The sequence below is a fragment of the Dasypus novemcinctus genome, chromosome 1 (assembly GCF_030445035.2).
Source record: "Dasypus novemcinctus isolate mDasNov1 chromosome 1, mDasNov1.1.hap2, whole genome shotgun sequence".
NCBI lineage: Eukaryota > Metazoa > Chordata > Mammalia > Cingulata > Dasypodidae > Dasypus > Dasypus novemcinctus.
Window position 1 is genome coordinate 44,529,939 of NC_080673.1, and position 17,165 is coordinate 44,547,103.

A 17,165-nucleotide genomic window follows, 5' to 3' on the forward strand; every position below is an offset into this window, starting at 1 on the left:
GGATAGAACTGACATCTTGGCAATAGTCTTCTGATACTTAACATGGAATGTCCTTCCATTTATTTAGATCTTCTTTGATTTCTTTGAAAAATGTTTTGTAGTTTTCTATGTACAAGTCCTTTCAATTTTTGGTTAAATTTATTCCTAGGTATTTTATTTTATTAGTTGTTATAGTGAATAGTTGTTTTTTTTCCTTAATTTCTTCCCCTGATATTTCATTGCTTGTGTATAAATCATTATAGATTTTTAGGTATTGATTTTATACCCCACCATTTTGCTGAACTCATTTATTAGCTCTTATACTCCTTTGTTCCACAATGTACATTTTAGTATTTTTAAATGTTAACTCTGGAATTTATTCTCTGAGATGTCTGTTTCTTGGTTTTGAAACCAGCTGGTGATAAAACAGATTCTCTTGAACTTCAGCTCCTCCTATCTGGAAAGTTTGCCCAAGGCAAATGCAGTGTACAGAGTTTAACTTGTCTTTCTGAGCCTCTGTTTTGTCCTGGACTTTTGCTTGCCAATTGTTTTTAACTTCCCTTGTTTAGGGTTTGGCTGTCCCTTCTGTTTTCTTAGGAGATATACCTTCCTCTCCCAATTATTTGAAGCAGTCAGGTCTTTTTCCCAGACTGTCCACCTCTATAGTTTCTTAAAATCCTTCCCTTGTCTCAAGCTGCTTTTGCCCTGAGGGAAAATTCTAAGAAAGGGCATTTGGAAAGGACTTTCCCAAATCAATTTTCCCAGTCAAGCAAAGACCTATAATGGAGGCACAGACCAGCTACAAAGTGCCCTACGAAGGGGATGAGGAAAGGCACCAAAGCTGGGCTTTTCTGACCTGCTCAACAAATGTCACCCTTCAGTGAACTGGCCCCATAGTCCTTTATTAAGCATATTTAGGAACTACCCATCAACATCATTATACTTTATAACTCCACAAAAAATCTGCTAAAGTATCAAATACACTGTTACCCAGAGCCTTGCCTCATATAAACATTTGTGTAGGAAGATCCAATGGTGATATTTTGAATATCTCTATTGCCAATTCACCATAAACTACTAGTGCCTCCTTGATCATTGGAAATAGAATCCTAGTGCCTTTATATCTAATCAGGTTAACCAATTCCAAAAACCACAGAACCAAAGAAGAAATCTTAACCTTAATATTTCGTTTTACAATAACTGCCTTTGATGCTCAAATCTATATTTGTCAGGTTTTCTAAAGAAACAGAATTGACAAGTCATATGTGTGGGTGAATATGTATATGTATTTATGTATATGTAAAAGTATATATTATGTCAAGAGTTTTATAGTAATTGAGTCACATGAAGATTGGCAAATATGAATTCTGTAAGCTGAATTTCTCAGGAGAATATGTCTGGCTGAAGAAGAGGCAGAAATTCTTCTTTCTGACTTCTGAAATCCTCAGTTCTGCCTTTAATACCTTCAACTAATGGAATGAGTGGTCTCTACTTGTTGCTGAGGGAAATCTTCTTTGTAAACAGTAGATGCAATCAGCCATAGATATAATCACTGACTATAGAAGCAGAAACCCATCTGTTAAATACCTGCACAGTAACAATCAGGCCAGTGATATTTTGACCAAATAATTAGACACATAAACTAGCTAAAATGATATGTAAAGTTAACCATCGCATGTCATGATTCATGGACATAGGGTAAAGTACACAGAAAGGTCTTACCTTAGTTGTAGGGATTAGTTAACCCTAGGATGAATACTGCTCTTCTCTCATTTAACAAATCTTAAAAGCAAGACCTGAAAGGATAACATGGTTTTACAAATACCTTGATTGTGTTCTAGAACAAACCTCAAGAATATTTAAATTAATAAAAAGATATCCGACACCCAGCAAATTAAAACTAATAATGCACAACATCCTATCCAAAATTATTAGGAATGGAAAGAAAGAGCAAAATATGACCAAAAGGAGGAGAAAAATCAATCACACTAATTCAGACTGACATGTGTTAGAATTAGCTAACAAAGACTTTAAAACAGTTATTTTATGAGTATTCAATATGTTCAAAAAGTTAAGCCAAGTCATAGAAGATTAAAAAGGAACCAAATCAGAGTTTGAGAGATAAAAAACATAGTATTGAAATAAAGCATACATTCAGTTCTATTAATGACATATTAGACATTACAGAAGAAAAGATTAGTCAACTTGAAGCCATAGTCATAAGGAACTATGCAATAATTAACAAGAGAGTAGAAAAGAATAAGGAAAATGAAACAAGAATTAGTGATCTGTGGAATAACTTTCAGTGGCCTTTTCTGTGTAATTGAGGTCGCTAGGGGGTTAGACAGAAAAGAATACTTGAAAAAATTATGGATGAAAACTATAAATTGGATGAAAACCAAAATCCACAGATTCAAGTATCTCAACAAACCCCAATAACAAGAGACATGAAGAAACTACACCTACATACATAATAATCAAATTGCTTAAAACAATGATAGAGAAAAAATCTTAAGCACAACTGCAGAAAAGACATATTACTTACAGAGTAACAAATATAATGATGACAGTAAATTTTTCATGAGAAACAATACATATGAAAAGAGAGTGGAGCAATATCTTTAGAGTACTGTGGGAAAGAATAGAGACACACAATTGACAGTTGGCAACTTATAAATAATATTTAAAAGCATGAGACCTAGGAAGTGAATGAAGATAAAATAAAAAGAAAAGTCAAGAAAGAAGAAGAATGAATATTAATGTAAAATAGCCAATACAATACTACTAATTCTACTAATGCAAAATCTGAAAGCAGCATTTATATCACCTTGCCTGAAATTATCCTTTTTATAACTTCTTTTTCTTTTTTTCTTTTCTTCTGTTTTTAGGTGGATCTTTTGAGAACATCCATGCTCTAATTTTGCACTTGGACAATAACGTTAAATGTTTGCTAACAGACCTAATACAAAAAAGGCACATTGGTATGGGATTAATTTGCAACTATTTGGGGAATAAAATTTGGTTAATACTTTCATTTTCATGCTCAGAGAGGCCATACTTGGTAATCATTGATATTTTGGCCATTATGAGGATGTTTTCCTTTTGTCTTTTCCTCTATCACATGTCAACAAAGTATTCAGAAGGTCCATTGAGACCTTTAATGTTTTTTTAATTTGAAATGATTCCAAGAATTTTCTAAATTGATCAACTTTTTTCAAAGATAGTATTTCCTATTTTGATCAAGATGACTTGGAATTCTGCTTTAAATTGTGTGGTGTGACTTTTCTTAGAAATAAATTCTCAAAGGAAAAACAATTTAGGAAAAATTATTCTTGTCTGTTGTGATTGTCCCTGGCTTGTGAGAAGTTGAAAAAGAGAGAAATGAGGGAGAAAGGATAAAAGGAATAGCTAAAGCAAGCTGAAGGGAACCACAAAGCCATTCTCTACATTTCATAATTTAAACAGGAACTAAATAAAAAGCTAAATCCAGTGGGCCTTGGTTTTGTCTGTTCTTCAAAACCTGAAATAAACTGGAGTAGAGGGAAAAAAATACAGTCACTATTTAAAATGTATCAAGCTACTTAAATTCAAATTCATATACATGATTATACAATTAAAAAAATTTTTTATCTGGTTGCATTATTATCTTTTTAATGAATTTCTTTGGGGTGAGGGGGGCCTATGCCTCTCTGTGCTGTGCAGATCTGGTGTGCCTTTTTTTTTCTTTTTCAATCAGGATGTTTCAAAAATCAAACCCTAGGTCCTCCATACGGTAAACAAGAGCTCAATTGCTTGAGCCACAGCTGCTTCTCTATGCTATTGTAAACAACACTTCATATACAGAGAAGTCAAAACAGAAATTTAAGTGAATTCTTCATTTACTTTTTTGGTGTCCCTAATCATAGGTTTGTTTTCCAAAATTATACTATTTTAATTTGTTTGATATTAGATATATTTTACAATATATTTTTAACCCTTCCATTACTAAACAATTCTACTAATGCAAAATCTGAAAGCAGAGCATTTATATCACCTTGCCTGAAATTATCCTTTTTATAACTTCTTTTTCTTTTTTTCTTTTCTTCTGTTTTTATCTCCCCTCCACTGTCCTTCTCTGTCACTCTCTCACTCTCTCTCTGTCTCAGCCTTTTTTCTTTCCCTTTCTCTCTCTTTTGTCCCTATATCTATCTCACTGTCTTGATTTTGCAGTGAAAATAATTTATGTAGCATTAGAGGCAATACAGGCCCTTGGGAATTCAAAAGGGAAAGAGAATAGAGCTAACAGTCAACCATTACATTATGTGTGTGTAACTAATCACAGGATTTCCTTTCCTTCACTTGCAACAAACATGACCAGAATTGTAGAGAATATGGTACATTTAAAAAAGAATGCCTTTAAGAAGAGTCATACATTTATCAGTTCAGTTGAAAAGACACAATATTAGATTCTTTAGTGCTAATTCCCTTAGGCAAAGAGAGGAAATTCCACTTTTTGAAACATTGGAATTATCTCCAGTATTAAGCAATGTTAGACAACTATGGTTGAGCCCTTCATCTAAAGATCCAGTCCAAATCAGCTGTTGTCTTAAGCTACTGCATTTGGTAGCAATTTTTTTTTTCCTGAAAAGATATATTGGCTGTGTTCCAAGGGGATTACATGAATTAAAATCACAGAATCATAGAGTTAAGAGAGAACTTGAAAATGATCTACTACAAACTTGCAACCCATACAACAATCCATTGTATATACCCCTGACAAATGCTTACCCATCCTCCATTTGAACTACTACAGGGACAGGAATCTCACTACCTTGCAAAGTAGCATGTCTCAGTTTTTCAGATGATATTAGCTGTAGACAGGCCTTATTTATTTTGAACTAAAATCTAACCTCTTATAGCTTCTACTTTCTGAGGAAGAACCACAAACCTCAGAATTTAGCATAATTAACAATCATGCTGGGATAACAGGCATAAATTGTGCCTGTCTCAGGATATATGAATATCCAAATTAACTTAGGAAAAATGATCCATGTTGTCACAAACATCAGTCAGAACTTTATTCTTTTTGTTGAATAATATTCCAAAATTCTATGCATGTCCTTTTCCTTGTTCAATTGTACACTAACTCTTATAGGAATTGAAGAGTAGAGTTGTATATTGAAGATACAGTAGTATTGGATTTTGCATTTACCCTTTTAGTTACTCTTACTGATAATATTCATTTCTTCACACTATACTAAGCCACTTTCTCCTGTCTTTTCCTTTCAATCTGCAGAAATCCCTTTAGTAATTCTTGGAGGGCAGATCTCTTGTTGACCAACTCTCCCAATGTTTGCTTATTACTGAATATTTTAAATTCTCCCTTCTTTTTGAAGGACAGTTTTGCTGGATAAAGAATTTGGGGCTGGCAGTTTTTCTTTCAGTACCTTAAATACAGCATACTATGGCCTTCTCAGCTCCATGGTTTCTGATGAGAAATTGGCACTTAGTCTTATTGAGCATCCTTTGTAGGTGATAAACTGCTTTTCTTTTGCTGCATTAGAATTCTCTCTTTATCTTTCACATTTGACATAGTGATTAGTATGTGTCTCAGAACAGGCTTATTAGGATTAATTCTGTTTGGAGTATGTTATATTTCTTGGACATGTATATTTATGTCTTTCATAAGAGGTGGGAAATTGGGGGCTATTATTTCCTCAAATACTCTTTCTGTCCTTTCGAAAAATACACAACACTTCAAGAATTTGCATGTCATCCTTGCACAGAGATCATGCTAATCTCTCTGCACCATTCCAATTTTAGTATATGTGCTGCTGAAGCACGTATTTATATTTAAAGAGTCTCACAGACAGCAACTTGGTGAACTTCAAGAATTAACAAAATAGAGCAGTGGAATATTCAATTCCAGAGAAATGGCCATCAGAAGCAATGAACCTAGAAACTGTTCTTGCAAGAGAAGAGACATACAGTACCTCTAGGTAAGCAAAGCGAACAAAAAGACTAGTTGTTGAACTGTTGTCTCAATCCTAGCTGCCTCTTTGCTCCCCTCACCTATGAAGACGCAATGCTGACCCCACCTGGGAATTAACTATTGCTAATTGCAAATAGCTGACTGGCTCAGTATGCAATTCAGACTGAAATCAGACAGCTCTCTGGCAGAAGCACAGTCCAGACACTAACTTTGCTATGGGGTGAAGAGTGAAATGGAGGTGGAAAAACTTGTAAATCAATTCCATGCCTTGCTGAATATCAATAATCTTAGTCACTGCAATTCTTCTCAATACAAAATGATAATGTAATAAACCTAGAATTGCAAAGGGAAATAAAAAATATTCAACAAGGACATTTCTTTCAAACTTTTCATGGTTCTGCCACTTAAACTACATCAATAGAAAACAACTTTCCTACATTCAAAGTCAGAATCATGTATGTCTTTTTAAGTCTCTTTACAGTCTTCAAAAATTGGCCTTTAAAATTTGGATACTCCAGAAAATAGAATCCAATGTGAGCAAAAAAACCTCTCAATATCCCTAATTTGCAAACAAGATTTTACTGAGGAACATATTCGAGTTTTGCCTGTTTGTTTGTTTGGTTATACTTTTTAATTCATCTTTATCAAACTTTGCTTCTTTAAGCAATCAGGTGTTAACTTCCCATTCTCCTTTGACATGTCAGAAGTTTTTGTTTGTTTTTTTTGGAGGTACTAGGGATTGAATCCAGGACCTTGTACATAGGAGGCAAACACTCAGTCATGTAGTTGCACGCGCTCTGCTGTTAGAGGTTTCTAAAAGTGGTAATCAAGAAAGAAAACTCAGGGAAATTAGATACCCTAATAGTTCAATGAAGGAATTACCTAATCTCCTTTCATAAATGTTCAGAAATTCTGGCTATGAAGGATGAAGTGCTGTAGTTTGAATTACACGAAGAAGACATTTTTATAAGAATTATAGCTCTGCCCTATTTGAGTCTTTTGGAATATTAAAATATATCATTGTTTCTGCATAATAGAAGATAATTTATTTCAGAATACCATCAAAGGAAACATTCCAAGCCAAAGAATTGCTTCGAGAAGGGTTAGAGGTTGTTTTTTTTTTCTTTTTTTTTAAAAATATAATCATCAATTGTTTAAATCATCTATCTATAATTATTATAGAGAAAGTTATTATAGTCTGCCACACATAGTGATGCTATGTTCTACATGGTGGCCAAATTTTTTCAAAAAGGATGTTGGAGAGGGAAGGTTATATTGATTACCACTGAGTGATCTCTCAGTGATCTTGTGGGTAACCTGTGGTTTGTTATAATAAATTGTAATGCTTTATTGGTTATTAATTATTTTAAAGCATTGAAATATAATTGTGCAAATATGTGCAATGTCCCTAAAAATATTTTTTTCAGTCATTTACCTCTTGTGGAGTTAAAAATATCCAGCGATAAATTAATGCCTCTAATATTTTCCATTTTGAATTCATCTGTAGTGAAATTCAACTTAAAATTTCCTCCATGTTGCCTTATAAAAACAACTCCCATTGATTGTTTCACTGGAGACACTGCAGTCAGTTCTAATCCTCTACAGCATTTTGGGGGTTTATTTACTGAAATAAATTGAGTCATTGAGTCACCAGAGACTTATCCACTTGCCAAGATAAACTAACAGAGCTAGAGATAGAATTCCAAGAAAATATACCTAAAATGAAGTCCAAAGCCATAGTGTCACTTTCAGAGTCAGCTTAAGAAATGAGGGCACCCGGGGAAAACTAATAATCTGGCACTCCTACAATCTAACATTATTTAAATATGTAACCTATTTGCACACAGGCTGAAAACTAAGATAAGGGCAGAGAATTATTGTTGGTTTAGAAATCAGCCTCTCTCCTGATTAGAACAATTTAGCTGACATCCCCTACTCAAGAAACAAATGTGCTTTAGAAGGCATTTTAGAAGAAAACCAACATTCATGAGAAGGATCCCTCTTTAGAAAGCATTTTGGAGACCATCCATTGAATGTTTCCTACTTGAACATGCCTCTAGAGGGGGCACTTCCCATCACTTCTTGAGGTATACTGGCTGGTTGGGGATACAGGAAAAACTAGCATCTTATCACAGCATTCCTTCCAATCATCTGCAGTTATCTCACAGAGGAGTCAGGAGAGTACAAGTTGCTGCAGCTCCCAGCATTTTCAGACAGGTCTTAGCCTCAGTGACATTTTAGTATCCCAAGTGCTGGCTTCGCAAGCCTTTTCCTTATTCGGGCCCTGAGCATACTGCTTCCCTATGGACAGAAATATCTTGTCCTTCAGAAGGCCATTCCCTTATTCCCTCTCTGTCTATTTAATTTAAATAACAGCACAGCAATGGACTGTTGTTACTAGTTTTCTAACAACTTGGAGCTGGCCTAGCCGAGTACCGTGATAGTAGGTGGCAGGGATGACATCCAGTGTTCTGGAGGGCCTGCAACTAGGACTCATTGGGGCTTCTGTGGTCACACCATGTGGGATAGGGCTCTGAGGTGCTGTGGACTTTCTCTGGGTCTTCTCTTCACAGAAAGCCTAGGAAGACAGGTGGATTGATGGGATTTTATACAATCTCCCATTAACTCATCTATTGCAGACTGCCCTTTGGAGGCATCTGTATTGCTAGGGAAAGACATCCAGTGTTTTATGGATGCAAAGACTGTAACTTCACAGAAACTCATAAACAATAATACAAACAGATCAATCAACAAAAATTCTAAAGCCTGCTCCACCTTTTTTCCTATTCCCAAGGAGTTCAGTGCAGATAACCGTGGTTTGCTTGGCAGGTGTTTTAGAGGTGATAGAAATGCCTATTGCTATATCAAAGTGTCCTTTCAATAGAATATTGTGTCAAATGACATTGCTGACCAAGGTTGACTGAATTCCTGACGCTTGCCAGGGTGGCCTTAAGCAGTTCTTTAGTGCACGAATATATTGCTTTGCTATTTGAAGTACAGTTTTCCATACGCTGTTTGAACTTTTAAAAAAAGATTAATTTACTGCATGTAATTCATGTTACTTATTATTATTGCCTTAACTTAATGGAAGAATCATAAAACAAGGTTTAAAATATGCAATATGATAAAATATTTGCGGCCACTAGAGGAGGGCTATTTTTTACATTGGTTTATCTGTAATTCTTGAATTATTTAAGAGAACAAAAATGCATCAGGTGTATAAACAGGTAAAACTGGCATTTCCTCCTTCTTTAGAGTATAAATCATAAGTATTTTGGGGAAGTGTATGTATAGATTTTCACCCAAAACATAACTCCAGTATTGACCATTAATAGGAAAACAACCGGAAACAAATGTTTCAGCTACGCAGCCTGCACACACATTTCTTTCTGACTTTCCTTCATTGTCCCTCGGCTCTTTCTATTATTCTCTCTACTAACTTCAGCCAAAGATCCATATTTTCTAATTTGGTTTATTTTTTATGATTCAAAATTCCTAGCTACATATAAATTGAACTAAGCGGTTAAATACTCCACTTCACACATAAGTGCCCTAAAAATGTGGAGATCTAAACACTATTTACAAGCAGCTCAGCCTTAGAAATGCAAATTATCAACCAAAATGACAACTAACTGAAGTTTCTGTCTAACAGCTAGGCAGCTAATAAATATGCTTACTAAGTTATTATTCCTTTTTGTATATGGACAGGGAATGGAGAGAGTAAAAGAAAAGTTTTAAAATGTGGTTATTACTTTTCAGTTCTCTTATTGTTTTATGTATTGTGACAGTCTGCTTTCCAAATTCTGGAAACAACTATGGTAATTTGATATGGATGCCTTTCATGCAAACAGATGGAGTAATTGAAAGAATAAATAAAAATATTCAGTGAAATTTCCATGCAGGGGCAACATACCTTCAATGAGAAATCAATGAAGGATTAATGGATACTATTGATATCATAGGAAATAGGAAATCTTGTTAATAACATCAGAATTAATTTTTGCTCTAAAATAAGAATATTGTTTTATTCTTTTGGAGTTTTTTTGGGGGGGATTTTAGTTCAAGAATTTTAAAAATTTCATAAAATACACATCTGAAACTTTGACACGTGACCTCTGAAAATAAATAAAGCAGCCAAATGATGCCTGTATCCTTCTGGTGCCATAGAGTAGAATGCCAAAGTGCAGTGCAGCTGGTGAAATGCTTTGAGCTCGCCAAATAACATTGCAGCATATTCACTCCGGATGGAGACGGCGGGAATTGGAGGATGGGGAATGAGGACAGTCTCATACACCCAGAGACTGCTGGACCAGCAGGTCAGACCTACATCAATTGCACATTCAGGTTCAATCCTGCAAATATTTCATTAAGTTGATGTGTGTGTGTGTGTGTGTGTGTGGTGTGTAGGCAATCTTTTCTGCTCAAATTGTTTAGTTAAAGTTAAGCCATCCCAAGCACTTAACATCATGCTTTTTCCCCCAACATGAGAGGCACCAAGAAAATACCAAGTAAGGGTGATGCAATGGATAGATACCAAGAAATGACTGACTGCTTCTATGATATGGAAAACAGTGTAATCAATGCTTTGACATCTATACAAACAGACAGCTGAAAAAAATATATACTCCCATAAATATCCACACCTAATACCCTCTGTCAGAATTGGGATAGTGTATAAATGTGAAATGATATATAATTCATTTTCAAATTTCAAAATTAAAGTACATTGCCTGAAATTCACAATTCTCTTCTAACACTGAACAAAAATATGAGAAAAAAATAGAGTACTTAATTGTGTAATTACTGTGCTACTCAATGGAAATGAATGATATCAACAAATTTCAGTTTTTCAAATAGTTTTATGTTACAACCCAAGAAATTCATATGCTTACATCTTTGTGGTATCATAGAAAGAAATGCTCAAATATATAAAGCTTTGAAAACTCATATCTAATATCTAAATGAGGAGAAATTTTTAACAATAAATTAACAGTAAGAGAAATATATCTCATGAACAGGAGAATCTCTTTTGGATTACCTGGGTACGTGTGGGTTGGACCTTATTTTCATTTTGCCTCATACCATTTAAAGCATATTTTAAGGACAATTTGATTGTATTAATTTTTTTCCATAGATGCATGTAATCATCATATAGAATTTTAGGAATGGTTCATATGCAATTGTCTGTTAATTGATAATTGATCATAAAATGAGATCATTTAAAACACATATCCTTATTTCAAATACCATTCCTGGATAAAGAACTTCTTATGGACATAAGAAAGACATGTTTTCAGCCCTTGTGATCATTCTGGTATATTTAGCATGATATAAATGCTAGTTGTGTCGGAAACACACAAATCACCATGTGATGACTTCAACATGCATCTGAATGCAATGGATGAACCCCTACTATTTGCACCTATAAATAACTCTGTGCATGAAAAGTGGATGAATGAATGGATGGCGCTTGTGTTTTTCAACTTGATGTATTATGTTTCTATAATCACTTATTCCACAATCCATTTTACTGTGGGAAGAACGGTTTCCTAACTGGCACAACGCTTCTGTGTGTTAGCAAAGCCCTTGGGCTAGCTCCTCTGGAAGTCCAGCGTTGCACAGCTTCACATGCGTGCTTTTTCGCTGCTTTTCCTTTCAGCTCTGTGAGCTGTTATATTTTGACATTTTAAATACCAGGCTCCTTAAGATAAAATGTGACTGGGTCCTTTGGAGTGCTTCCTGGCATGGATCCTTTTCGCAAAATGGATGTGCATTAATAATAGATACCATTATAAAACTACCACTGGGCTCCCTTCTTTAGCAAATGTCCAGAAAGAATTACAGACCTCCATACTGGTACTTTCCCAAGCTGAGTACTGACCAAACTAAGGAAGCAAGGAACAGTGGGAGGATAAATATGCCATGTATTTATTTACCTATTTATAATTCTGGACAGAAAAAAATATTAGATAGAGCCTTTAAGCTATTGCTACATATGGCCAAGTTGCTGCTGCTATTCAAGTTAGCTTTTAAAACTAATAGAAGCAATATATTCTTAGTCTTTTCATTTGCTTCTCACTGGTAGTACTGTGAATGTTCTCCTGTTTTAACCATAGAATCATCTCCTAATGCCACTCCGGGCTGTCTGGTAATATTTATAATTTAGAACAGCATATTATGAATAACTGTCCATGTAACACATGCATTATACCTTCCAAAATATGAGTCCAGCTGCTGGAGACAACATCAGTGCTTCCAATATGAACATGAGAGATTGCTCTAATACATAACTGACAAGCAATGTAATTTCTTAAAAATCTAATCTCATGCAGCATGTGAAAGGAGTATACAGGAGTTACCCAAAGGGCAAAGAAAAGAGAGAGAGGGAAAGAGAAAAGAAAATATGAAACATTTTTCACAGCATTTTTTCTGAAGCAACGGCAAGGAGAAAAAGCTATCCTGTTATGAAAAATAGATCTAAAACAAGCAGTGTATGTGGAAGGTTGTGGAAATGCAATAGAATACCAGGCAACTTAACAGACCGAAGCAATGCTTACGGAATAGTAAGCAGCTTTGTTAGACAATATGGAATTGGAGATTGTTCTAAAAGGCCATCATTTTACTTGCCTTTCTGAACGGCACTCTCCCTATTTACTGAACACACATCCACTACCCACAGCCAGGGTTGCTTGGTCCTGACATTTAAGTAAACTGACTTTGAAATTTCTTGATTTTAACAGGGCACCCTAAGGAAACTAATACCAGATTAGGTTAAGGAGGATATCAACATCTCACCCTGTCTCTTCTCCCTTTTGTTGTCTCGACGCAAGAGCCTAACACTGAAAGATTACGTTAACTTACATTTCATTTTGGAAGCTGTGAAATATTTAAAGCTGTATGAAAATATATTGTCAATTTTCAAGTATATATGCTATACATGTAAATGTTTAAAATAGACATACAGAATCATGCTGAAATGTATGTTTTACATGCAACCAATGGGGGGAAAGTATTTGTATCAGTAATATTGCTTAGTATTTGTATAACATTGCTTAGAATAAAATTTCCAAAGGTTTTTCAAAGAAAATTTTGTATTAAGACAAATAAGGGGAGATTGCAGAGATCACACAGAACCAGGCATTACAGGAAAGAAATCTGCAGCCCATTGTCCCCATTCACGGATCTGCTGGGTCTCTGAAATGCACACTTGCATTTTACAAGCTATTTCTTTTCTGTTGCCATCATGGGCTGGCACCAGGGGTCTGGTGGTGTCACATGCACTGCTAACAATTGGTGGGAATGTGGGAGGACAGAAATGAAACCCACAGACCTCTCAACCTCATCAACCACCAGGCTTGCAATCTGTTGATGACTGGGTTTGTATCTTCCCAGCTGTCTCCTTGAAGTAAAACTTTCCTAATCCAAAAAGAAAAAGTGTTCAGCATTCATAGGGAGGAATAGGTGGCTGGTGGGAAGTATTTTCCTTTAAAATAGAAATCAATCTGTAACAGAAAAAGGTGAAACAGATAGCTTTGACAGAGAGGATACTGAAGTAGAAATAGAGCTACAAAAAAAGTTCATAAAGGAAAACACTCTCCCTCAAAACTAGGTTCTGAGTTTGTTTTTTATTTCCTTCCTCTGGTGTGATCTTTCCATGAACAATGGAAAAAGCTAACATGAGGCCCTAGAGTTAAGCTTCCTTTCACCAACCAAATTCATTTCAAACATATATTGAGAAAAATGTGCAGCAGAGTGGGGGAGATGGAGATGAGGCAGCCACAGAAAGGGCAGGAAAATATTCAAGAAAGGAAAAGGGTGAGTTTTTTTCCTTTAAAAAAAATGTTACATTGAAAATATAAGGGATTCCCACATACCTCACCCTTTCTGCCTCCTACATTTTCCCCCATTAACATCTTTCATTAGTGTTGTACATTTGTTACAATTGATGAACACATATTGAAGCATTGCTACTAACCATAGTCTGAAGTTTACATTACAGTTTACAATTTGCACTGTACAGTTTTATAGGTTTTAACAAAAAGTATAATGGCCTGTATCGGCCATTGCAATGTCATGTAGACCAATTCCAATGACCCAAAAATGCCCCACATTACACCTATTTTTCCCTCTCCCTCCTTTCTGATCCTCTGGTGACCACTCTTTTCATATCAATATTACAAGTTCTTCCTTTACTACAATGATAATAAGTCTACTTTGGTCCATGGTTGCATTCCCCCCTCATGTCTGTTCATTCCTCAATCTTGAGAATTTGGGAATGGTGGAGCCCACTTTGCTTCTGATTGAGAGGGGGCTTAGATCTCATGGGGCAGATGGGTGGAACTGTCTTGCTTGCAGCTGTGGGTACTCTTTCTTATTTGGGATGGGGTTGTCTATCATCATCATTTTGTTAGTTGTTCTGAGCAAGTCCAATGAACTGGAGAGTAGGGGTTCACTGCAACTCTGCTGAGATTCAGGGCACAACTGACATATTAACAAAACAAAGATTTAAGTCTCCTGGACAAATATTTAAATCTCCTGAATTTAATGGGTATAGTCCTAATTATGAGTTCAAATACAAGGGTCAGAATAACCATGTATAGGAAAATTATAAATGAGTCTAAAGCTTTTACACGGGGGAGATAGGTTAACATATATTCCAAGGTAAGCCCCATTGATGGGTGCTGATATTCTGGGGTTGTCTGCCCTGCCTATAATGTCCAGATATCTCCAGAGCCCTCAGGAGCATGCCTACTTTTTTATTGACAAATCAATTTTATTGATACATATTAATAAAGCAATTCATCCAAAGTATACAATCAATGGCATTTGGAATAATCACATAGTTGTACATTAATCATTTCAATCATTTTTAGAGCATTTTCATTATTTCAATTATAATAAACAAAAAACAAATGAGAAAATAATTCACCTCTCAATCTCTGTTTCCTCTGCTGTACATAACTGCTACTTGGCTATTCTTGCACAATTATTTATTTCACTAATCAGTGCTCTTGATTAGTGAAATAGATACGATCTATCTAAATATATAATCAATGGTTTTTAGTATCATCACAATGCTGTGCACTCATCATCAAAAAACTTTTTAGAATTATTTATTATTTCAAAAAGAAAAATTCCACACCCCTTAGCTGTATCTTTTAAAAAATGATTTTGCTAATTGAAATTTTCTATTTGTTCATGTATCATTTTCCTGATTTCTTTTAGTTCTTTTTCCATCTTTTCCTCTAGTTCTTTGAGCATATTTAGCACAATTGACCAAATCATGACTAGGAATTCCAATGTCTAGGCTTCCTGTTTTATTTTGTCTCTCTCAATGAGACATGCTTTGCTGTTGAAATCACATTTGAAAATTATATTGGGTTAAAGCTAGTGACCAGATCTTCCTAGTCATATATGATCACTGAAATCTCTTTACCTTTAACTTGTATTCAGCTAATGTGTTGATAGATGTTTCCTTGAATGTCAGGAGCTCAGAGGATGGGATGATGACAAGTAAAAGCATCATATAGATTTCCTACCACTTCTCAGCTTGCCTTTTTCTTGATTTAGCACTTACTTGGTCACTGTAAACATTTTCACTGTTTTCTAGAGTTCAGAGAAAGTTGATTCCGGCATTTTCTGGTTGTTTATCAATGGGGACAGCAGGCAGTTGGTGCTTCTTACAATGCCATCTTGCTGACATCCTTTTATCATTACTTTTAAATGCACCTAGATAGATCATCATTTAGAACAGGTGACACAGCTATCATGGTACTATCAGGCCTCCATTTTGCTTGCCTGTAGCATCCAAAGTGTGTAGATGATTGTTGAGTCTGAGATCCTCTGTGAGTGGGAGGATCAGGGCTGTTTGCAAAGAAGGCATGCACAACACCGCAGGGAGTTTATGCTTATTTAGTTTATTCCATTTTCCTCCTCCTTTAAGCTTTCTTTGTTCTCTCTGCTCCTCTGTTTACATGGGAGCTGCTTTTATGCTACTACTATCAGAATATATGATTGGCCCTTACAGTGGCATATCTATCATATTACATATACTGATTGGCTGGTGCATGTATCGGTTGGGACCAATGCCCACTCTCAGAAGCTGAGTGCAGTTATGCTGTGTCATCGCATCCCAGATATAGCAAAGAAGTAGTCAGGATGCTCAGGTCTTTTAACTCTTGCACTCCAGCACCCCCTACATTCTACCCCTTAAACAGCTGCCATCTTTAGGACTTTCTGCTGTGGGCCCAAAGGCCACAGCAACATTATAAGGCACAACAAAATATAACTAAGAAAGTTACAAAACCAATGCTGATTAACACCACCCATTCCCAAGTAGATCCCAGATGTTCCCACCACACCTTTACAGGGCCACTGGCCGTGTTGTATGTTTAGGAACTCATAGTTAATTTCTTTCAAGGCTGAATCCACAGATTTTTGATTATCAGGTATATATGCACAACATTGAACATGTATGAGAGCACATATGCCCCCCTGTGCAGCTGTAATTAAATCTAAAGCCATCTGATTTTGTAGAACCACCTTTTGCATTTGTGTGGTTCATCCATCATTAAAGCTAATGCATGCTCAGATTGATTAAATGCCTGTGCAGTATGCTTAGCCAAAGCTTCTACTTCTAATTCTACCTTAATAGTACCTCCTCCAGGTAGGAAAAGAGCAAGTGGGTAAAACCACCATGCTGCCCTTTTCTCCCAGTGCCAGTGATAATATACTCTATCCCAATTATGGAGAACTTCTGGAGGAGATTCATACACATACCCAGGGATAGAGGGCCATCCCCATGTACAATGTCCAGTCCAATTGGCAGGCAGATACTTGAGGCATTGTTTACTGTGGCAGTCAGTGAGTACTTCCTACGACATGCATAAGTGTAACCTCTGGAATGAGCTTCCAGCTCACTTTGAAGTCTCTTAGCTATAAAAACTCATTTGTATTTAGTATTTCCCCTTTTGGCCAAAGTCTTTTGCCAAATGCATTGCTAGTTTGCACTTGGTCATAATTCTGTGGATCCAGAGAGGGTCATCCCCAGAAGTCATGTCCCATGCTGGGGCTGGGGTATGTGTGTGTGTGGGGAGGGTTAGTGCATTTATATGCTTAGTTTGGCTTAGAGAGAGGCCACATTTAAGCAACAAGTAGGCTTTCAGAAAGTAACTCTTAGGCAATAGATATTATTAGGCTAAGTTGCAATTTCGTA

General features: G+C 35.8%; 1 non-coding gene across 1 annotated transcript; it reads right to left on the reverse strand.

Annotated features, from left to right (window-relative positions):
- Positions 1 to 5,699: 5,699 nt before the first annotated feature.
- Positions 5,700 to 5,801, reverse strand: LOC111761026 (U6 spliceosomal RNA). The gene has a single exon (XR_002794509.1). It is a non-coding gene; the product is annotated as a U6 spliceosomal RNA (small nuclear RNA).
- Positions 5,802 to 17,165: the final 11,364 nt, after the last annotated feature.